The sequence below is a fragment of the Mustela putorius genome, unplaced genomic scaffold, assembly GCF_011764305.1.
Source record: "Mustela putorius furo isolate JIRA1106 unplaced genomic scaffold, ASM1176430v1.1 tig00000135_pilon_pilon_pilon, whole genome shotgun sequence".
Taxonomy (NCBI): Eukaryota; Metazoa; Chordata; class Mammalia; order Carnivora; family Mustelidae; genus Mustela; species Mustela putorius.
The window spans coordinates 2,842,942-2,865,044 of NW_025421292.1; the positions used below are offsets into that span (position 1 = coordinate 2,842,942).

A 22,103-nucleotide genomic window follows, 5' to 3' on the forward strand; every position below is an offset into this window, starting at 1 on the left:
GCCCCTCCGCCCCCCCTTCCGGGGAGCGCTTGTAGGAGGGCTGGGGAGAGGAGGAAAGGCGGGGTGCACCCGGCGCCCGCCGGTCCGCCGCAGAGCCCCAGTGCCCTAGCCGGAAGCACCCCCGGGAGGCGGCCCGGGAATTGGGGGAGCCCCCCGCCCCCCACCCCAGGGGCGCCTGCTAAGCCGGGTGCTGCCTCCTCAGCAGCCTCGGCGCTTCCACCTGCGCAGGCACCGCGCCGCCCTGCGCCGAGCTGCCATTGGCTCGCTAAAAATGCCTCTCTAATCTGCGCCCATCTGTGCACGCCTCCCAACCGCCCCCCCCCCCCCACCCTCCGCCTCGTCGGCTCTGACCTTCCTCCTTCCCGCAGCCCCGGCGCGGTCCGGAGAGACGCGGTGGCGGCGGCGGCGGCGGCGGCGGCAGCGGAGGCGGCGGCAGCGGAGGCGGCGCAGCTTCCTCTTCCCCCGGGAAGTCGTCCGGGCTTGAGGCCGGCCCCTGACGCTCCGCTCTGCCCCGTGGCGCCACCGATGCTGCCGGGCGCATCTGCCCCCAGGTAGGGGGTTCTGACCCTGGGATCGCCGGGTGCGCAGGGAGCGGGGAGACGGTCCGGGAGTGCGTGTCTGCGGCGGGCACAGAGGCTGACGTCTCCCGGGAGCGCTGGGGAGGACCGGGCAGTTACCTGGAGAGAAGCGGGCGCGCGGCCGGGGCAGCTTTGCGGGCACCGGGGCTCGCAGGCATCCCCCAGGCGGTGCCAGGATGCCCCTGCGCCGGACCCCTTGGGAAAGGCAGCTAGCGGTGGAGGCCTTTACCCTGGGGAAAACGCAAGAATTGGGTTCCTTGGGACGAGTCTCTGGCCTGGGGCGGTCTGGGTCGCAGCGGGGGGGGGGGGTGCCGCTTGTACCAGCGTGGTGCGTAAGCTATTTATGGCTCAGAGTGGGCTGGAAGAAACACAGCAGTTGATGCGCTCTGTGCTCTGTCTGGTTTGCAATTAGAGACATATTTTTTTTGTCCCTCCACCATTCCTCTGTAGCTGGGATGGTGGGGGGGAGAGGAAAAGGAGGTGATGCTACATAGCCTGCAAATAAGCACAAGCCGTGGTCTTCCCGGCACCCTCCCCTCCTCACTCCCTAGGCGACTTGCTTTGGGTTGGAACTACCTCTTTCTCTTATTTTTGCCTTAGGAGGGCATGACAAGATTCAAAGGTCATCTGGGTGTGAAGGCTGCGCTGGCGAACCCCGGAGCCTGGCCAGACCCAGCTTCAAGCAGCAACCACTCCCTGCCCCCACAGCCCAGCTCTGCCCCCCTCCTTCAGGGACACATGTGGCTGCTTTTTTCTGGGCAAACCATAAATAACCCACATCCCCAGCTCCCCCGGGGTGCAAACAGCACTGTCTGTCCACGATGTTGGAGGTGATGTTGGAGGTTCTGTCTCTTACCCACCTGACCTTCCTGTCACATGCAAATCACCACTCCCAAGCCGCCCCCTCCCTGAAGCTTCCCATAGCCAGGTGAGATACTTGCCTCCTGCCCTGCCTTCCTCGACCTAGTCTGCCTTGTGGTTTAGTTATTTATGTCCCTTCTGTCACCCTCTAGACCAGAAGTGCCTTCGGGGCAGGAATCTGTTTGATTCATTTCCATCATTGACCCTGAGCCTGACCAGGGTCTGGCACCAAGTGAGTGTTTGTGGAATGAGTGGATGGATGGGTTTGAACTCTGGGAGATAGCTGGTAACCTGCAGGTGGGGACTGAGCCTCCTCTTGGTATATGTGCTGCCGAAGTGAGCACCTGAGCCTCCTCTTGGGCTTTCTTTCCATTCCCCAGGGCCAAGATCCACCAAAGTCAGACAGTCCCATTAGGCCCTTTCTGGTCCTGCAACTGATGGACACCTACGGCATATGGGGATCAATGGCACAGTCCCAATGGCTCCGGAGGGTCTTTCTGGGCCCCTGGTTTGAGGTCTTGGCCTAAGCCAGGTTCGATGAAGGTCTGGTGAAGGTCTGGCTTTACTTAGGCCCCTGGGTTGACTGGCACTCTCTTCCTGGGGTGCTCAGATCAGACCGTGGGTGTCTGTCTCTGTCCCAGCACTTGGGAAAGTCCTGGTCAACATCAGGGCATCTGGGAAGGCCCCAGCTGGGCTGCCCTCAGCCTCTGGGGGTCCTCACGGTGAGCTTGGAGCAAATCTCACAAATACATTGGGGGCAGGGGAGGAAACCCAGCCAAAAGAACAGGCCAAGGATTCTGGGCTCTGTGAGAGACATTTAGCAGACCTTTCTCAGCCCTTGCTCCTTTGACAGCCATGCCAATGAGACATTTTCGAGATGTTCTTGTCCTGGCTTTATGGTGGCTGGGTGTGGGGGCGCGGGTAGATCGAGGCCCAGAGAAGGTCAGCAGCAGAGGCAGGGGTGACGCTTAGTTTCTGGCTCCAAGTCCAGTGCTCACTCCCTGGAGCTCGAGGGAGCTAGGGTGAGGCCTCGGAGTCAGGTCAAGGTGGGATTGTTCTAGAACCCAGAAGTTCCCCCTCTCTGGCTTTGTCTTGACCCCTACCTAGTCATGGTACGAGGAAGAGAGTATGGAAGGGATGCTTCAGGGAGGAGGGGGAGGCAAATGGAGAATGGGTTGGTTAGTGCCTGCTGGGGGTCGGCCCTGGAGGGGTCTCCAGAAGAGGGTGTGGTAATAGCAGTAAAAACTAACAGCACATGTCATTTGTCACATGCCAGGTCCTGGTCCAACTATAACTCCTTCAGTCCTCACCATAGCCCGATGAAGTAGGTCCCGTTATTAGCCCCATTTTACCAATGAGGAGACTGAGGCACAGAGAAGTTATCTAAGATCACACAGTTGGTAAAAGTGGAGGAGCTAGGATTTGAACCTAGAACCCAGAGTCTGTGCTCTTCCCCTGTATTCCCTATTGTGAGAGCAAGAGGGCTATGGAGCTGCTGGCTGGGGCTTGCTGTCTCCAGGGAGATCCAGGTTTCAGGTGCACCGTGGCTCAAGTTCACAGATGGAGGGTGGGCTGCGCCCGATGGTGACTGTGGGTTGTGGCTGCGGAGAATAAGAATCCACATCAGTGAGCAGAAGTGGGACCTTTGTAGGACGCACACCTGACCCTGTGTCGCTCCCCTGCTTCGAGTCCTTCAGTGGCTCTCCATGGCCCTGAGGACAAAGGGCAGTCTCATTAATGTGGCCCTGTTGTCTTCCCCAAGTCTGGGTTTCCGCTTTCTTTTCCCCCTCCCTCTGCCCTCCAGCTGCTCTGAACTGCTCTCAGTTCCTCAAGTATGTCATGCTTCTCTCACCTGCAGACCAGCGCACAGGCTGTTCCCTGACTCGAACACACTCCCTCCTCCTCCCCTCCGTGTTCCTTCTCACCCTGGCTGGGGGCTGGGGGTTCGGACTGGACTTCTGTTCCTCCCAGAAGCTTCCTGACTTGGGCATCTTGCTCACCTCCCCTCACCCAGCACCCTCTGGGGCATTGGGATGTTGCCCCATCTTCCCACTTAAAGACTGTGAAGTTCAAGGGGGCAGGTCCGTGTTCTGTCCCCAGTGTCTCCAGTGACCCCAGCGCCTGGCACCGGGTTGCCCTAGCTCACTTGTAGTATGAATCAGTGCGCGTTGGTCCCTCACATCATCAGCCTCAGGACACATAAAGCATTTTTCTTCTCCTGATAGGAGTTGAGGAAACCACTCATGAATTTGCATATAGCCCCCCAGTAAGGATAGGCTTGTGGTAGAAAGCCCTCACTGGAGAAGTGAAACAGCCTATGGGCCTGGTGGGACAGGGGTGGGAGATTTCGCTGATCTGGGAGGAGTCCTCCCGCGGAAACAGGTGGGAGGGATGTGGGAGGAGTGAGTGTGGAGGAGGAATGCTTGATTGGATTTTACATTTTTCTGAAGTTTTTTGAAAAAAAGCTTTTATGTTCTTATTACCAAAGTAAGGTGTGCTTGTTGTGGAAAATTTAGAAAGTACTGGAAAGCCAAAAAAAAATCCATTAGCCAGCACCACACCCACCTGATGTAGGCACTTTGTGGTTGGTTTCCAGCCCTGGGTATTAGTAGACTGGGGCAGGAATGGGGGTGGGGTGGGGTGGGGTAGAAATGGGGGAGAGGGGAGCGGAGGTGGGGGGACAGGTAGGGTAGAAGGTGGAGGAAGGAGTGCAGGTGGGGAAGTGGTCCCTGAGCCTTGCCTGAGGTCAGCCAGGTGGGAAGCAGGCAGAACTCGGTGAAGGAAAATGTGGAGCTCCGAAACAGCCCCGACAGGCAACCTCAGGGGCCCACGGTGCACTCTGGAGCTAGATTGGCCCTCTGGAGCCAAACCTGGGAACTTGGGCCAGTCAGACCTCTAGACCTCTGCAGGCATCAGACACGGGGTCAGGGGAAGGACTTGCTCTCAGGCAGGTGGCTCTGGAGCAGGCTGCCACCTAAGGGTCATGTGCCCACATCACGCCCTCCCTCCTCCCCTCGCCAGCAGCTTGGGTGAGAGGTTTACCCTCAGAAAGAATAGGTGGGAAGGAACCTGCATGATGGGTCAGGGGAGATGTGCAGGAAGCTGGCCCCAGCTGGCTCTGAGGGGATGGGAACTCCAATGCCAGGGAAGTTGGTGGGGCCATCTCTGGGCGGAGAGTGTGCTGTGGGGGTAGGTGTGATGCTCCTGGAGACTTTTCTGGCTGGGAGGGGCAGCAGGCTGCCTCTGCTCTCTGGGCCTGGGGCAGAGGAGGCCCTCAGCCACTGTTTAAAAATCACTTGATATTAAAATGCTGGCTGGGGGATGTAGGAGGCTTACGGGATAAAATCGCAGTTATATCCCAGTTACGAGATAAAATACCCAGTTATATTTGACCTCAGATAAACAACGAATTTGTTTAGCATGAGCGTGTCCTAAATATTGCATGGAACGTACTTGCATAAGAATTTTATTCGCTGTTTATCTGAAAGCCACATTTAAGTAGGTGTCCTGTATTTTGAGATGCTAAAGCTGCCTACCCTAGACCAGGATGGGAAGGAAGAGAGAGAGACAGAGAGAGAAGAGGAGTGGGTGGTCCTAATTTTTTCTTCTTTGGTATTGTGGGAGGGGTCAGTGGATACTTGCCTGAAGTTGACAGTTAAAAAAAAAAATTAACCTGTCCATTTTTAGAAGTCAATGAGATATTTCAGATTTTGCATCTGTAAACCGTTTACTGTCTAGAGAATGAGTCTCCACTTGTGGATTTGGGTTCCCTAGGGTGGCTCAGAAATAAGAAAGAGTGCGCCCTCTCATTTGTGCAGGAGGGACAAAAGGAGAGTTGAGGATCCAGGGCGGAGTCCCTAAATAGTATTAGTTCATTTGAGAAATAAAAGCTTTCATCTTAATAAACCTCAGATGTGGCAGAGGGTGTGGGAAACTGGGAGAATAGGTTGGCACCGTCTTTCTGACATTAGTGACTGGAGCTGTGACCTGGCAATTTCTCCCACAGGTGCCATCTTCACAGAGTGCCGAAACAGCTGGGTGGGAATGGTCAGTGCAACAGAGCTATGTGTCCGGCAGGAGGGCTGGGACATAAATAGGACATCTCTAGCCGGGGCGATTTTAGGCAGCTGATCAGTTCTTTCATTTGGTCAGTGAGTCTCTCCACTGCCTGTCTCCTGTGTGCCAGGCACTGTTATAGATGCTGGGGGACGCTGAGAGAGAACAGATGGTCAGAATGTATGGGCAAGTGAAGGCAAGCGACTTGGTGGAATGATGTGTTTCATATGATCCCATTTAAAAAATGTACGTATGTGTCTGTGTGTGCTTATCACATAAAGATGTTTAGAAGGCTGCCTATCTGATTTTTATTCCAGCTTACCTCTGCGGGCAGGTGGCAGGAGGCTCAGTGCCAGAAAGGATGGGGGATATTTCCTTCTTCTTTCAGACATCCTGTGCAGTTTGCGTTTTATACAGCAAATGTTATCCCTCATAAAAACATCATTGGGGTGCCTGGGTGGCTGAATTAAAGCCTCTGCCTTTGGCTCAGGTCATGATCCCAGGGTCCTGGAATTGGGCCGCATCGGACTCTCTGCTTGGCAGGGAGTCTGCTTTCTTTTCTCTCTCTCTGCCTGCCTCTCTACCTACTTGTGATCCCTGTCTGTCAAATAAATAAAATTTTTAAAAATTTTAAAAAAATCATTAAAATTACACTTGATAATAGCTGGGATTTTTCTTAGAAGTCTTAAAAAGGTGAGCATTTAAATTGCTTTCCTCTGGAATGCCTGGGTGACTCAGTCGGTTAAGTGTCTGTTTTTGGCTCTGGTCATGATCTCGGGTTCTGGGATCGAGCTCCACATCGGGCTCCCTGCTCAGTGGGGAACCTGCTTGTCCTTCTCCCCGTGGCCCTCCCCCTTCTTGTGCTCTCTCCCTCTCTCTCAAATAAAGAAATAAAATAAATTTTGAAAAGATAAAAAAAATTTTAAAAATGGCTTTCCTCTTAGTTTGATGGTATCTGACTTAGAGGCTGCCACTTGGGATTATGTATTGATTTGTGGCTGGTTTTGAACTGCTCCCCGCATGGGTTTCTCTCTCCTCTCCTTCCTTGAGTTCCTGGGCTGGATGAGACCTGGCGGGATGGGCATGTGGGTGAGGTAAGTCTGGGTACCAGGAAGGCAGAAGCCAAGTCTCCGTGTAACTGGTGATTGGGTGCCCACAGTGTGTGTGGTACTGAGGTGTCTTGGGTTGGGGGGCCCCACAAAGGAGGAAGATGGGCCCTGGACAGCAAAGCTAGGGGACCCCTGGGGGCCTGAAGTCCACTGACATTGGCCAGGCACAGTTTTGTTTTTGAACTCCTATTTCGTTTTCCTCAGTAATGTTATGAGGTTATCCCCATTTTGCAGCTGTGGAAACTGAGGTCAAGTGACTTGCCTGAGGTTAAACTGCAGGTAAGTGACTGAGGCAGGATTCACACCCATGCAGTCTGGACCCAGAGACTCTGCTCTTTTTTTATTTTTATTTTTTTTAAGATTTTATTTTTAAGATTTTATTTATTAACTTGACAGAGATCACAAGTAGACAAGCAGCAGGCAGAAGGAGAGGGGGAAGCAGGCTCCCCGCTGAGCAGGGAACCCAATGTCGGGCTGGATCCCAGGACCCTGGGATCATGACCTGAGCTGAAGGCAGAGGCTTAACCCACTGAGTCACCCAGATGCCCCTCTGTTCTTCTTTTTTTTTTTTTTTAAGATTTTATTTATTTATTTATTTTAGAGCATGGGGAGGGGCAGAGGAAAAGGGAGAGAATCCCAAGCAGACACCTTGCTGAACGTGGAGCCTGATGTGGGGTTTGATCTCACCACCCTGAGCCAAAACCAAGAGTTGGACGCTTAACTGACTGAGCCACCCAGGCATCCCTAAAGGCTCTGCTCTTTTCCTCTATGCCACGACACCTCTCGTTAGGGAGCACAGATAGACATGCTAGTGAAGCCTGAACGTGGTTGACCATGGAAGGTCTTCTTCGGGTAGATCTGGAAGAAAAGGATGGTAGATTTGGAAAGTGCCTTCAAGGCAAAGTGACAACAGGGACAAAGATGCAGAGGTGGGAGCGTAAGCGGTAGACTGTAGGGTCTGGGGAGGAAATCAGTGCAGGAACCTGAGGGAGGAAGTGACAGATGAGTCTGGGGGGGCAGATGCCAAATACGTTAAGCTATTGGCCTCCTTGAACTTTCCGGAAGAGGTAGACTTGTGTCCCTCAGCCCCCTACTGTCCTGGCTGGCCCTCCTCCGAGGCTATACACCCTATCCCTGGTCTGCCTGGGTCCAGCCTTTGACCACTGAAGGAGAGAGAGATAGCTGAGGCAGAGCAAGAACACGGGTCCGGGAACAGGGGGGCCCGGGATGAGATCCTGGAGGGGCCTTGGGCCATTCGGCACCTTGCCTGGGACTCAGTTTCCTCTTCTGTTTTTTAATTTTGAAACTTTCTCTTATGGTGGGGGTGTACCCGGGTGGCTCAGTCATTAAGGGTCTTCCTTCAGCTCAGGTCATGATCCCAGAGTCTTGGGATCGAGCCCCGCATCGGGCTCCCTGCTCAGCCTGCTTCTTCCTTTCTCTCTGCCTGCCGCTCCCTCTGCTTGTGCTCTCTGTCTGTCAAATAGATAAATAAAATCTTAAAAAAACACTTTCTATTGGAAAATACAAGCCTTTGCAGAAATAGAGAGAGTATGATAATGTGCTAATGTACCTACCGTTCAGCTTCAACTTCTCCCAGCTCAGGGCCAGTCTTGTTCTATTTCTGCCCCTACCTCTGCCCCCTCCCAATTTGGACCAAATCCCGGACATCATTTCATCACAAATACATCAAGATGTGTCTCGAAAAGATAAGGACTTTTCCTAACATAACCACAATGCCATTATTCTACCTAAGAAGAAACTATACCTTTATAGTGTCGTATATCCACCGAGTGTTACAGACGTGTCTTCATTTTGTTTTGTCTTATTTTGGTTTTTTGCACGTAGTTTGACTCAGGCTGCAAATAAGGGCCACACATTGTGACTGGTTGATGTGTGTCTTGGTCTCTCTTAGTCGATAATTTCCCTCTTCAACTTCTCCTCTGTTCACGGCAGTTGATCTGTTGGAGAAATCAGATTGTTTGTCCTGTAGAATTTCCTGCAGTCTGGATTTTGTTGATTGTATTGATTGTATCCCCAGGGTGTAGTTTAACACATCCCTCTGTCCCCTCTGTAAATTGGGTAGTCTGCTGCATCTGTCTTCTGACTCCCCGTGATGCAGTCATCAGGAAACCTTCCTGACTTTACCTTCATGACACCCAGAATCCAACCTCTGCTCCCCATGTCCATTGCTGCCCTCCCTTCTGAGCCTGACCATCGCTTTCCTGCCTTATTGCAGCAGCCTCTACCAGGTCTCCCTGCCTCCCTCTTTGTCCTAGCAGCCAAAGAGACTCTTAAATCAGATCCATCCCTCCTCTGCTCAAAACTTCAAGGACTCCCTTGTCTTTGGAAGAAAACCCAAAGTCCTATAAAAGGTCCTGTAATGGCCTTCAAAGCCCTGGGTGACCTAGCTACACAGTTCCTCTGACCTCATCTCACACCACTCCTTCCTCAGTCACTTCCCGGCCATTTTTTGGATGTATTGGATATCCCCTGCCTCAGGGCCTTTGCATGGCCATTCTCGGGGAAGTGCCTAGTTGGAGAGGTGAGCATGGCTCATGATGTTCACATCTCTGCCCGTGTCACCTCCTCAGAGAGGCCTTCCCAGAGCATTTCACCTAAAATAGCTGCTGTTAACTGATGAATTATTGAACTTTACATCTGAAACTAAAGATGTACTATATACTGGCTAATTGAATTAAAGTTAAAAAAAAAAAAAACCACACACACGCTGCTGTTATTCTCTATTCCCCACCCCTGCTTTAGTTTCCTTCTTAACACTTGCCCATCTTTGATGTTACAGTCTTGTTGCTTCCCCCCACCCCCACCTATCTGTGAGCTTGGTGAGGGCGGGGCAGCAGGATGCAGAGGTCCCCTTTCACTCAGGTGGCTCTCAAGTCAGCTCCTCTCTTTTCAGCATTTCCTGGAAAATAAAACAATGCTTCAGAGTTTACAAAATACTTCCTGTCCTAGGTCAGATGCTGGGAAGCATAACCCAAGACAAGGATTCCTGGGCAAGTGATTTACTGCAGGGAAGCCTGCAGGAGGGAGGGAGGGTGTCTGCAGGGCAGGGAAGGTGTGCCTTGAGAGGGGGAAGCAAGTGCTGGGGAGGGCCCCTGCCTGGAGGCTTAGGCCAGGCTTCTTGGCTCGGCTTACCAGACAGTCACTGGCTGCCCCCAACCCTGGGAGGAAGGCATAACCTCCCAGGCATCTTGGGTGAGGCTGCCAACTCTCAGGAGTGGGTGGGTGGTGGTACAGGGCCTCCGGCACCCCTCCCCCACTTTCTTCGATCCATTTGCTGCTCTGAGTCTGGCCATCAGCTGAGAGGGAGGGGTTTATTATTTATTTATTTATTTATTCTTTTTTTTTTTAATTTTTATTTTTTAAGATTTTATTAAAGAGTGAGAGTGAGAAAGCAAGAGACAGCATGAGCAGAAGGGGAAGGGGAGGAGCAGAGGAAGAGAGAAGCAGGCTCCCCACTGAGCAGGGAGCCTGCTGCTGGATCCCAGGACCCCAGGACCCCAGGATCATGACCTGAGCCTAAGGCAGATGCCTAACTGACTGAGCCACCCAGGCGCCCCGAGTTCTTGGTCATGACCGGTATTCTGTGTCATCGATGAAGAAGCCCAGGTTTCTGGGGGGCAGGACGGTAGAATGACTTGCCTGATGTGGCACAGCCAGGAAGGGGCAGATCTGGGATTTGAACTTCTGTTCTTCCTTGAGTCAGTCTTGGTGGCTTCGGGTTCCTAACATTCCTCTGATACATTCATTGAGCAAATAGGTATCCCGTGACGTGTGCTGTACTGAACGGGGTCCGCTGGCCGTTCTGGGGCGAGTGACCGTCCACACCCTGCTTACCCTCGGGGAGCCCTGAGCTTCAACCTTCTGTAATGACAACACGCAGCACCTGTGGGACACTTTGTGCGCCAGGCACTGTGCTAGATGTCCCCCCCATGTGGGTTAGCACATGGCAGCCTTACAGCACCCCATGTGGGTGAGCTGAGGCTGCAGAGGGGCTTAAGACTTTGGGCTAGGGTCTCTGGTGACTGCGTGGTGTAGCTGGGATTCACACTGGGTCTAAACACAGCTCTCCCCACTACCACCTGCCCTGCCCTGGCCCCACCCACAGTGGGCTATCTGGTGTCACCTCTATCAGCAGCTCCATCGGACACCAGGCTGCTACCCTGTCCTGCTCCCCAAGTGTTGGGTGACCAGCTGCCATCTCACCTGCCCCACTTGGCCAGGTCCCAGACAGGGCACCTTGATGGGAGGTCTCCCCTACCCTAGGGCCCTGGATTCCTGCCTCTGCCCCTTCCCCCAGCCCTTTTATCACTGGCACTGACTGGTGGGGTGGGCCCTTGGACCAGCGTCAGCCAGCCTGGGCATTGGGGGCCCCTCCCCCTCACACCAGCTGGCCTGATAAGCTGCAAAGCTGGCTTGGCCTGGGTGCCCCTGAACGGCGCTGGGGGGGGGGGGGCAAATCACAGCGGGCTTCCTTTGCGCCTCATCACTCCCCAAACAGGGTCCAGACGAGGTAGAAATCAAGTCGCAACACTGCATTAGGTTGTAAGGCTGGGGAGGGTCCCCTCCACCCCGCCTTGGGGATGGGGGTCTGGGACGCAGTAGAATGCGGTTGGGGCGGACCCGATTCCTGAGATCCCTGCTGCCCCAGGACTCTTTTCTATCCCATCCCCAGGTTGCTCTGTACTACTGCTCAGCTGAGCTGGGTGCCAGCGGTCAGGCTCTTTCCCAGTTTTAGGCCTCGAGGCTTCCCTCAGGGGCTACACCCAGGAGGGGTCTGTGCCTCCTTGGCAAGAACTCCAGGAATATTTGTGCTAATTCTGGACACGGAATAGCATGCAAAGCACATGGAAAGAAGCCCATTGCCCTGCTGGTGTGGCTGGTGGAGAAGTTACTCGGCCCACAGCCTGGCCTGGATGCTGGAGTGCTCTGGTCTGCAGGGGAGTAAGATGCTCCCCACAATGGCTGCAGGGGTGCAGGGAAGGGGGGAGCCCTGAGAGCTGTGGCCACCCCAGCCTTCCTGCAAGTTAACATCTGATTTCCATCATCTTTTCCTCCTCACCAGATGGTGATTTTCTAATTTGATCATTTTGTTTGCATTAGCTAGACTTCTGTAAAGAACTTTCCCTCTTCATTTATTCTGTTATTTTGAAATATGATATGTATATTAGGATGAAGGCTTGATTCTTTCCCTTTATTTATCAGTTTTAAAAAGAAATGAGTTGGGGGAGTGCCTGGGTGGCTCAGTCAGTTAAGGATCTGCCTTTGGCTCAGGTCATGAGTCCAGGGTCCTGGGATCAAGCCCTGCAACAGGCTCCCTGCTCAGTAGGGAGTCTGATTCTCCCTCTCCCTCTCTGCCCCTCCTCCCACCCCCCTGGGCTTTCTCTCTCTCTTTCTCAAATAAATTAACAAAATCTTTTTAAAAAATGAGTTGGTGCTCTAGCAACTTCCAAAGGTGAACAGTGAGTATTTTTCCCATTTTAAAATACAAAAGTATATAAAATAGGTTGTACATTTTAACAAATCAATATAAAGCCAATATCCAAGTTGCTACCATGTAGGTCAAAACCTGAGAATGACTCTAGTTGCAGAAGCCCCCCAATGCCCTTCTCCCCCACTGGTCCTCCCTCCCAGAGGGACCCACTATCCTGATTAGTGTTATTAACTGCTTTATTTTTGGCTTTACGATGTAAGTAGGCATCCAGAACCAAATAGTTCTGTCTTTGAATTTTAATTAATAAAATTACTATTCTTTAATAGTTGGGTTTTTTTCTTTCTCTTTTTCTTTTAAAGATTTTATTCATTTATTTAACAGACATAGAGCATGAGTTGGGGGAGGTGCAGAGAGGGAGAAGCAGGCTCCCCGCTGAGCAGGGAGTCCAATGCAGGGCTTGGTCCCAGGACCTTGGGATCATGACTTGAGCCAAAGGCAGATGCTCAACCAACAGAGCCACCCAGGTGCCCCTGGCTGTTTTTATCAATTAGCATTTTCTTTTTACCATGCATCTAGAGTGTTCTTTGTAGTAGTCATTCTTTCATTTTTTTTCCTTGTTGTATAGCGTTCTGTATGTGAACAGACCCTTATCCAGGCTAGCATTTACATAATCAAGGTTGTTTCTGATTTGTGGCTATCGTGAAGATTGCTGCTCTGAATGTTCTCTGAATAAATCACTCATGCTCCTTTTTTTTTTTTTAATTTAAAGATATTTATTTATTTATTTATTTGAGAGAGAATGAGAGAGAGGGAGAGAAGGAGAACACAGAGGGAGAAGCAGACTCCTGGCCGAGGAGAGAGCCTGATGCGGGGCTCTATCCCAGGACCCCAAGACCATGACCCGAGACGAAGGCAGATGCTTAATCAGCTGAACCACCCAAGGCGTCCCTGCACTCATGCGATTCTGCAGGGTATATACCTAGGAGTGGAATGGCTGGGTCATGGGGTCTATCTTCAAACTTACTGGATAGGGCTAAACAGTTACCCAAAGTGGTTCTACCAGTCTTCACACATACAAGCAGCATGTGCTAGATCTCCATGCCCCACATTCTTTTTTTTTTTTTTTTAAGATTTTATTTATTTATTTGAGAGAGAAACAGAGAGAGTGAGTGAGCGAGCATGAGAGGGGAGAGGTCAGAGGGAGAAGCAGACTCCCCACTGAGCAGGGAGCTCCATGTGGGACTCGATGCTGGGATTCCAGGATCATGACCTGAGCCAAAGGCAGACGCTTAACCAACTGAGCCACCCAGGCACCCGGTGCTCCACATTCTTGTAGACATTTGGTTATGAACAGACTTTTAAAGCTATTTTTTATTTTGATTTTAATTATAATTATGGATTTTTATAAACTTGATGAGTTACAGTCCTTGTATTCGTTACCCTCAATGATGCTTAAGTTGTCCCACCTTTGGCCAGTGGGAGCCTCTTTTCACACAAGTGAACTGGTGCTTGGAAGTGTCCTTGCTTTCTGGGATGAAGATGTTCTAGGCTCCTCAGAGCTGCAATCAGACATTTCTTCAGGGAGCTCTGGGTCATTATATATATATATATATATATATATATATATATATACATACACACATATATAGGTGTATACACACACACATATATTTTTTAAATTGCAATATAATTCTATATCCTAATTTCATCCCTTTTAAAATGTACAGTTTGGGGGCACCTGGGTGGCTCAGTCGTTAAGCGTCTCCCTTCAGCTCAGGTCATGATCTCAGGGTCCTGGGATCAAGCCTCATGTCAGGTTCTCTGCTCAGTGGGGAGCCTGCTTCTCTCTCTGCCTCTGCTGCTCCCCCTGCTTGTGCACTCTCTCTCTCCAATAAATAAATAAAATTTTAAACAAAAATAAAATGTACAATTCAGTGGCTTTTAGCACATTCACAAAGTTGTGCAGCATCACCGCTGTCTAATTCCAGAACATTCCACCACTCCAGAAAGAAACTGCATACCCTTGAGCACTTATTCCTCAAGCTCCGGGCAACCGGCTATCTCCTCTCTGTCTCCATAAATCCACCGATTCTGAATAATGAATGCCTAGACAGTAAGTGGACTCACACGAGATGTTTCTGATTGGCTTCTTTCATTTAGCGTATTGTTTCTTTCTTTCTTTCTTTCTTTTTTTTTTTTTTAAGATTTTATTTATTTGACAGAGACAGAGATCACAAGTGGGCAGAGTGGTAGGCAGAGAGAGAAAGGGAAGCAGGCTCCCTGCTGAGCAGTGAGCCGGTCCTGGGATTTGATCCTGGGACCCTGAGATCATGACCTGAACTGAAGGCAGAGGCTTGACCTACTGAGCCACTCAGGCACCCCCAGTGTACTGTTTCTAAGGGTCATGCATATTGTAGCCTGGGTCAAGACTTCCTTTTTATGATTGGATAATATTCCATCGTACGGCTATCCACATTTTATTTTTAAAGATTTTATTTGTTTATTTGACAACAGAGATCACAAGTACGCAGAGAGGCAGGCAGAGAGAGAGGAGGAAGCAGGCTGCCTGCCGAGCAGAGAGCCCAATGCGGGACTCGATCCCAGGACCCTGGGATCATGACCTGAGCCGAAGGCAGAGGCTTTAACCCACTGAACCACGCAGGTGCCCCTGGCTATCCACTTTTTAGCCACGCATCCAGTAATGGACATTTGGACAATCCACCTATTGGTTGTTATGAATAATGCTTCTAGGAGCATTTACGTACAGGCGGACATAGGCTTTCATTTCTCTTGGATCTATACCCAGAGTCACATGGTAAATCTACCTGTAACTTCTTGAGGGTCTGCCAACCTGTTGCGCAGACATTTCACAGGAAACATTTCCTATGAAATGTTCGCATTCCACCAGCAGGTGCACATTTCCACGGGCAGGGAATGAACGATCCAGTTTCTTCTCATCCTTCCCATCTTTTTGATCAGAGCCATCTATTGTCCATCTTTTTTTTTTTTTTAAGATTTTATTTATTTATTTGACAGACAGATCACAAGTAGGCAGAGAGGCAGGCAGGAAGAGAGAGGAGGAAGCAGGCTCCCTGCTGAGCAGAGAGCCCAATGCGGGGCTCGATCCCAGGACCCTGAGATCATTACCAGAGCTGAAGGCAGAGGCTTTACCCCACTGAGCCATCCAGGCGCCCCTAATGTCCATCTTTTTGATCATGGCTGTCCTTGTGACTGTAAGGTGACATCTTCTTGTGGTTGTGATGGGCATTTTCCTAATGACAAAGGATGTTGAGCGCCTTCTCCTGAGCTTATTGGCCTTTTGTATATCTTTGGAGAAATGTCTTTTCACATCCTTCCCCAATTTTTAATTGGTTACTTTTGTCTTTTTATTGATGAGTTTTTATAGTTCTTTATATATTCTAGATATGAGACACTTATCAGATATATGACTTGCAAATTTTTTTACTCATTTCTGTGATTTGCCTTTTCTCCATGGATCCATTTAATGAGGAATGGGAATTAAAGACTCAGTCTGGATGTTAGAGGCATTATGCTTTCTGAATTCTAGAAATCAACCTAAGAACCTACCCATAGCCTCAGAAGCTCTGGGCAGTAGGGATCAGCCTTGCCCGATCTCCTTGTTTTATAGGAACACTGAGAGGTGGAACACTGTTTTATAGGAACACTGAGGGGTGGGGGGGTGGTTTGCCCAGGGGCACCCAGTTTCTATGTGACTATGGGGCACCAGAGTCAGGTCCCCATTTTAGTTCCCATTACTCCTCTTGGGGTCCTCACCCTAGTCCAACCCACATCCTTCAAGCCCCCAGACCCAACCATTCTCTTTACTTCTGTGCCTCCAGCTCTGCTTTGTGGCTCTCAACTTTTCTTCTTTTAAAGAAAAGCTTCCCTGGTTGTTCAGCCCAGAGGGCTTGTCTGGGATGAGCTCCTGTGGCTCCAGGAGGTGGAAAGTTGCATTGTCTGGTGCACTGGATGCATTGCCAGTGGTCAAATTTGGAAAAAACCAGATATACCCAAGGTAAAGAGTTTCCTTTATGCGGGACTCATCAGTGCCTTTAATCTACTCTTGTTTATTGTGAATGTCAAGGTATTGAATTGCCAAAACTTAGAAGCAAACCAAGAATAGGCAAATGGATAAATAAACCTTTATGTCCAGACAATGGCATACTAGTCAGGACTCAAAAGAAATGAGCTATCAAGCCATGAGAGCCATGGAGAAGCCTTAGAGAAATTAATAAGTGAGAGAAGCTGGTCTGAAAAGGCTACATACTTTGTGATTCCAACTACATGACATTCTGGAAAAGGCAGAACTTAACGGAGACAATAAAAGGATCACGGTTGCCAAGGGTTTGGGGAAAGGGAGGGAGGGTGAGAGGGATGGGTAGGTCAATAGATAGAGCACAGGGGACTTTCAGGGTAATGAAATGGTAGACGGATACGTGTCATTACATGTCTGCCAAAATCTGCAGAACATACCACACCAAGAGCGAACCCTGATGTAATGTACGGACTTTGGTTGGTAATGTTGTGTCAGTGCTGGTTCATTGATTACAACAAGCACACTGATGGACGTTCGTGGGAGGGGAAACGAGGGAGTAGGATATGTGGGTATTCTCTGTATTTTCTGCTCAGTTTTGTTGTGAACCGAAAACTGCTCTAGAAATAATGTCTATTAATTGAAAAAAAAAAAAAAAAACAACTCAGGGAGTGATGAGTGTTACAAAGGGAAAATAAAGCAGAAGGGGCTAGGGAGTGACAGGGGTGGACTGGCTATTTTAGATGGGTTAGGGGTCAAAGACATGAATTAGAGATGTAACAAGGCAAGGAAGTGAGCCTTGTAGACATCAGTGGAGGACCATCCCAGCACTGGGAAGGTGCATACAAAGGCCCTGGGGCAGCAAAGAGCCTGAGGTGTGTGAGGGACACAGAGTGGACAAAGTGCCTGGAAGGGAGAAGGGGATGAGGGAGTGGCTGGACGTGAGAGTAAACACAGAGGTTAGGGCCCTCCGTGTCCCACCTGTCTGCAACGCAAGCCCCTGGGTCTTGTTCTCAGTGAAATGAGGAGTCCCTAGAGGGCTTTGGTGGGGGGTGTGGCAGGTCAAAATTGTATTTATGATTTAAAAAGAGGAGTGTCTAGAAAATAGATGGTAGGGGGCAAGGGTGGAAGGGAGAACTTTTAGGGGGCTGTCCTGTCCTACAAGCGAGAGATACTGTCTGTGTCAGAGGGGGTACAGAGTATCTGAGAGGAGAGTCAGTGGAATGTGGGTGTGAGGGAAGAAGAGGAATTTACATGGTTGGTTTGAGCATTTGGGTGAACAGTGATGTCATTTTGGGGGATGGAGGTGGGCAGGGTTGGAGTTGACTCCAGGGCAATCAAGAGTTCTTTGGGGACAGGTCAGCTTGTTGGACATCCAGATGGGATGCTGGGGAGGTTGGGTTTATGAGGCTGGAGTTGGGTGCTGGAGTTGGGACTAGAAATATAAGGAGGGGTACATTTAGAGCCATGGGCCTAGAGGAGATCTCTTGGAGAGTAGATATGCCTGAGAAAGAGAAGAGGCCCCAGGGCTGAGCCTTGGTGTGTGGGCCACAGGGAGTCAAGAAAAGATGGCAGCGAGAGTGTGGTATCGGAAGCAGGAAGGCCACAATGTCAGGGCTGATGGGGTGGCAGTGGGAGGGGGATTAGAGAGGGGCTGGGCCTTTGGTACCGTGGGGGCCAGTGGTGACCAGTGAGGGCCACAACCTGATTGGAGGGGATTTGGGAAGGAGGGCCTGTGGAGGCCTTCATCGAGTGTCCTCCATGAGGCGCAGGAGCAGGGTGGGGTGCCTGGGAGGCAGAGCTCGGGGTGGGCGGGGGCGAGCGAGTGCGGGGGTGTTCTCGGCAGACTGCTCCCATTTTCTCCTGACGAAGGCAGCGGCGTCAGCTGGGAGCGAGGAAGGAGGAGGTGTTGTGAAACATTGGTCTCCGTGGCAGATCTCACAGCCACCCTGTGAAGTAGGTGCCATCATCCCAGCCTTGCAGAAAATGAGAAACGAGAAAATGGGCCCAAGGGGAATTGCCAGAAAGGTGCAGGACCAAGATTGGAACGGGATCTGCTGGGTTCCCAGGGCACTCTCCGGATGTCCATACAGGAGTATGGCCACACTCCCCACCTAGGGCAGCCCTTCCCCCGCACAGTGGGCACCAGGGCCCAGGCAGGGGAGGTGACTGCCCCAAGGTCATACAGAGGGGCACAGGGTGGACGCAGTGGACTCCCCCAGAGCCAAACTTGGGCCAGAAATCCATTGGGCATCTGGCCTCCATGTGCTCCCACCAAACAGGGGACCGTGATGAACGTTTGGGCCCCTGGACAGATATCCATTTGGACCCTGTGTTTAATAGTCCTTGAACTGCCTGTGTATTCTTCCTTCTCCAGTGATGCTAACCCAGAGAAATGGCTTGGAAAGTCCCTCTGGGGAGGGATTGGTCAAATTCTTATCACATGTATTTGTTCTGGGGTCACAGGGTCCTTCTTTGTGGGGACCTGGTCTCTCCTTCAGTCACTTAGATCTGAAAACTTGCTTAGGTCTGGAAATCGGGCAAAGGATCATTAGTCTTACTGATCCTCAGGCCTTGGTTTCTTTTTTTTCCCCCTTTTTTTTTTTTTTTAAACATTTTATTTATTTATTTGACACAGAGAGATCACAAGTAGGCAGAGAGGCAGGCAGAGAGAGAGAGAGAGAGAGAGAGGAGGAAGCAGGCTCTCTGCCGAGCAGAGAGCCTGATGTGGGGCTCGATCCCAGGACCTTGAGATCACGACCTGAGCCGAAGGCAGAGGATTTAACCCACTGAGCCACCTAGGCACGCCCCTTGGTTTCTTTTGATTCTGTAGAGAGGACAGTGTCCTCAATGCCTGCACATCTGGCTTGCCCTGGGGCCGCTGGGTTCTGTTAACAATTCCCATAGCCCTGCGAGTCAGGCTAACCCAGCCATGGCTCTGACCTTGCCAGTAGCTGTGATCATTGCATCCACCTTGCTTCTGACCAGGAAGCGTTGCCACCTGCCCGCTTACGGGGGGGATCCTACCATCTCATGGCTGTGGGGGGCGCCCAGTTTTGTAACAAGAGCTCCAACTCTCGAGTCTTTGAAGGACACTCACCCCGAAGCTTGTCAGACTGCTGGGACCCCTTCAGGCCACCACGTTCCTTACGGCTTTGGCAAAGGTCGGGGGTTCTTCAGTCCTGCAGGAGGTAGACTCCCGGTGGGTTTTCTGGTGAATGTGCCCACGGGGCTGAGAGTTTGCCCCCTTCATCCACTGTCCACGGCAGCCTGGGCGATTCTGCCTCACCTGCTGTGGTCAGTGCTTTCTTCCTCTAACCCTTACATGTGGAATTAACTCTCCTTCATCCAGCTTCGTGGCCCCCCCACCCCTTGATCCAGTCCTCAGATGGCTCTCCTGGCTTCTGCCAGTCTGGAAGCCGGGCTGGCGTGTGCCTTACCCTAGTTACTCGGCTGGTGGCCAGGGCGGGGTGGGGGACAGATCTGAGAGAGGATCCTCAGCGCTGTCTTCAAGGGGAAGGCTTGCTAGGCTCTGATAGGTCACTTCCAAGTCCCACTCCTTCCAGAGCAAGGCCTGACCTTGGTGTCACAGACTCATCATGGGCTGAGAATTCAACCTTCTCTGACATTCTGCTCCCCTTACCATGAAGCCCTGTGTCTATTCCTTGGCTGTTCCCTCGCCATCAGCTGCAGGGGAAAATTTAGGTGCCGCTAAGGAGGCCCATGGCTTTCATACCTGGCTTTGAATTAGTGAGTCATTGCTCTCAGCCTTTCACTGTCTTTTTCCAGGGCACAAGCCGGCCCATTACTCTGGCTTTATAAGGAATGATGACTCCCCCAGCCTCTCCCACTCCAGAGGCTTCTCCCCTACAACCCCGCAAAGTGTTAGCAGCTTTCCAGGGGTCCTGCATTAAGGTGAGGGGTCTGGGCTTGGCAGCAGCCAGTTCCTGGATGCCAGCTGCCTGCCTGGAGAGGTTTATAAGGTGGATGGCCATTCTTGGGGAGGGACTGAGGCTTGTCAGCAGCAAGCACCCCCCGCAGCTGGGGTAGGGGCACCTTTGGCCTGAAGCAGGGCTCTGGGTGGCATAGCACACACCACTGCACACAGTTCAGTCTCTCCACTGTCAGTGGACATTTGGGTGGTTTGGGCTAGTATGATACCATCGCAGTGAGCATTCATGTACGGGGCTCCGGTGGCCATGGGCACTGGTGACCGTGGGGCAGAGTCAAGGGAGGAAGTGTGGGCCTAAGGTGTGCATGGGGTAAACTTTGGTAGACATTTTCAAATGGTTTTCCGAAGTGGCCAATTTGCGCCCCCCACCAGCGGGATCTGAGAGTTCTGGTTGCTCGGCCTCCTTTCCAACTCTTGAGATCATCTGTCCTTTTATTTTAGCCACTGTGTTGGTCCAGATAGCACTGGTTCCTATGTGCAGTCAGGTGGGGAGCCACCCTGGGAGGTGGGTGGCTGTTAGATTTGGGGAGCCTGGAGCACCCCCACCTGACTATCCCTGCTACCCATTTCCGAGGGTCTTCTTCAGATCCTGGCAGATGCATTAGAATGTTATCGGAAAATAACACCGTCACGTGACTTGGTTTGGCCACCTCCTTTCAGCCTGAGATTCCAACGCCGAAGGGTCATGGGAAGGAAACAGGTAAGTTTGGCTGCCTGTGAGGCCAGGCGTATGCGGGGTCTCCTGAGGACACCAGGAAGGAGCAGCAGTGACTCACTCTCTCTAGTGGTTCAGTTTCCAAAATGCTTTCTCATCGTAGCTCCTCTGGGCTCCATGACAGCCTTCACGTTAGTGGCAAAGGGAGCCCTGCAGCTAGTGATGGACCCCCAAGTCCAGAACCCCAAATTTACTTCATCTTATTGGCCTATGCCCCCACTCCCTTCCTTTAGAAAGCAGCTCAGGGCCAGCTCAGTGGTGGGGTTTCAACCCTCCCCCAGTCCCCTTGCTTGTTTTATGAGGTACCCCTGCCCGTTGCCCCTTATGTTCTCCCAGAAGCACATAACGCTCTCTGGGGCTAACTGCTGATTGGACTAGAGCTTCTGAGGTGTTCAGAAGTCTCCCAGGGATTTTGCTAGAAGATTCGGAGTTGGAGGATCTGGTGGGCCCAAGCTTCTGCATTTTCCACAAACATCCAAGGGATGCCAGCACTGCTGGTCCGCGGACCACACTTGGGAGTTTCGAGGAATTAGATCGGTACCCAGCTATGGACTGTGCTTGGCCTCCCCAATGGAACTGGGTTAGTTCCTGGGTTAGTTCCTAACACTGGTTAGTTACTGTCCCAACTTTGGCACGAGCTTCAGTTAATACAAGTTCAAGCCTCTCTCTTTTCCCATTGGGAGATGCCAGTCAAGTCATTTGGCTCACTTCAACACCCCTGACTCTTAATACCTCTCTCAGGAGCATCTCTGTTCCCTCCCTCTCCCTCCTCCTGCTCACTTCTCTTTCCTCAACATTCCCCCTGCCTTTTTTTTTTTTTTTTTAAGATTTATTTATTTATTTATTTGTGAAAGAAACAGAGAGCACCAACTGGGGAAGGGGCAAAGGGAGAGAATCCCCTCAGACACCCCACTGAGTGTGGAGCCCGACATGGGTCTCGATCCCATGACTGGGCCGAAACTGAGAGCCAGACACTCAACCAGCTGAGCCACCCAGGCTCAACACTCCTAATTTCCATCTCCTCTTCCCCTAAATGGGCAGAATGTCAGCTAGACATTAGGCAGAATGCTGGCTGAGTAAACTTCTTTATACTAAAGTGTGAATGACTCACATTTCTTCCCTTACCTCTTCCAGGGGTTATTTAGATGTGAGGAAGAAGGTGCTTCGGATTGTTAGAAAAGTCCACAGTGAGGGAAAGAAGAGAAAATATTTAGTAATTCTTTCCTGTGCTTCCCAGCATTTTCCACGCTTCAGCTTATTATTGAAATCGTGTGAGAGAACTTTGAAAAAAAATGAAACAAAACAAGACTGAGACGCTTGGGTTTT

At 51.2% G+C, this 22,103-nt stretch overlaps 1 protein-coding gene across 2 annotated transcripts in view; it reads left to right on the forward strand.

Annotated features, from left to right (window-relative positions):
• The first annotated feature begins 341 nt into the window (after nucleotides 1-341).
• The window catches only part of PACSIN1 (protein kinase C and casein kinase substrate in neurons 1), a 54,367-nt gene continuing 32,605 nt past the window's right edge, over nucleotides 342-22,103 (forward strand). The window contains exon 1 of one of the 2 annotated variants that reach the window (XM_004770656.2): nucleotides 342-551. The gene's annotated coding sequence lies outside the window, so the exon portion shown is untranslated. Of the gene's footprint in view, nucleotides 552-20,648; nucleotides 20,763-22,103 lie in introns of those variants that run through there. The other variant, XM_004770657.3, reaches the window with a different exon arrangement.